Raw genomic sequence first — 1,514 nt, 5'->3', positions numbered from 1 at the left:
AATCCTAAATTCGAAAAGCTTAATCAAAAGAAAGCTTAGAAAGTTTTACGAGCTATTCATGTAATTAACACAAAAAGCTGTTTCTCAAATGAAAAGCATTAAAATTAAAACTAAAACAATGAAAATAAAATTAAAACAATGAAAGCTTTCAAAATTACAAAGCCTTAATGTTTATAAGTAAAGTTTGAAAAAGCTTTAATTTAACCTAATAGAAGAAAAACTTTCCTAGTTAGAAAGCTTTACAAGCTTTAAATGTAATTAACGTAAAAAGCTTTTTTTCAAATGATTTTTTTGTAGATTTTAAATGCAGATTTCAGAAAGCCCTTTCTTAAGTTTCAACAGCTTTCACAATTTTTTCTTTCTTTCCTTCTTTCTGTTCACACTGTTACACTGTCATTAGATGCCCATAAAGCTTTTCTCCTAATTGTAAATACATTTACAAAATATTTACTTCTGCAATATTTTGTAATTTTAATTGCTTGCCCGAAGTAAAATTATTGCTGTCAATACCATTTATCTAAGCGCCAACCAACGCCAAACAGGCAACCAACACCAAACTGCCAGCCAACCAACCATCCCACCACCAATCAGTCTCCCCAACTAGCAGTCAGGGAGCAATTGTTAAAACAAGCGAAAAGTTTAATACACATTTTCAAAATAAGGATTTCCTAATGATGTTTCAAAGTTTCCGTTCAACATCAGCAACAACAACAGCTTCATTATCATCATTGCAAATATCATTATTATCATTGTCGGCCATTAACATCATCATCATTACTATTATAACGTATATAAATGTCTATAACGTTTAGAGTAGTGGCAAGTAAATGTTTATTTTTTGAAGGTATATGTACTTAGTTTGTAAATATTTTCAAATAATTTAAGCAGAGAATTTGTTAAACAATGACGAGAAAAACGACAAGTTGGAAATGAGGAGGTGGTAGTCGGACCAATAGTACCAGTCGTTAAGACGAATATTTAAATTAATTTCATTAAAAATTTAAATGCAAAGTTTTCATTGAAACTTTTCAATTGTTCTGTTTTTAATTAAAGGAATGTGAGTGTTACTAGAGAGCAATATAAAACATTTTTTTTTAGTAATCTTAACATAAACGTCCTTATAGTCCAGACCTTGCCTTTGTCCAACTAATATTTGTTAGGATCAACTCAGAATGTTCACTCTGCGAAGCGCTTTACTACCGCACAAGAGTTTACAGGATTTCAGATAGAACAACATTATGTTAGTGTATGGTGTACACTATATGCCATTTCAGATATTGACACCTTCAGTATATCGGACCACATTATCTCCATGAGGTTTTTCTATGTAAAGGTTCTGTTTTTACTTCTTTAAAAGTTCTCTTCTAGTTTTGCTTCTGTTTTAAATCTGTTCAGGTTCTCTTCTCTTCTGTTCTGCTCTAGTTCTGTTCTAGTTCTGTTCTAGTTCTGTTCTAGTTCTGTTCTAGTTCTGTTCTAGTTCTGTTCTAGTTCTGTTCTAGTTCTGTTCTAGTTCT

Source organism: Lucilia cuprina, chromosome 6 (assembly GCF_022045245.1).
Source record: "Lucilia cuprina isolate Lc7/37 chromosome 6, ASM2204524v1, whole genome shotgun sequence".
Lineage (NCBI taxonomy): Eukaryota > Metazoa > Arthropoda > Insecta > Diptera > Calliphoridae > Lucilia > Lucilia cuprina.
The sequence above is the reverse complement of the archived record's forward strand: the minus strand, read 5'-3'. Positions refer to the sequence as shown.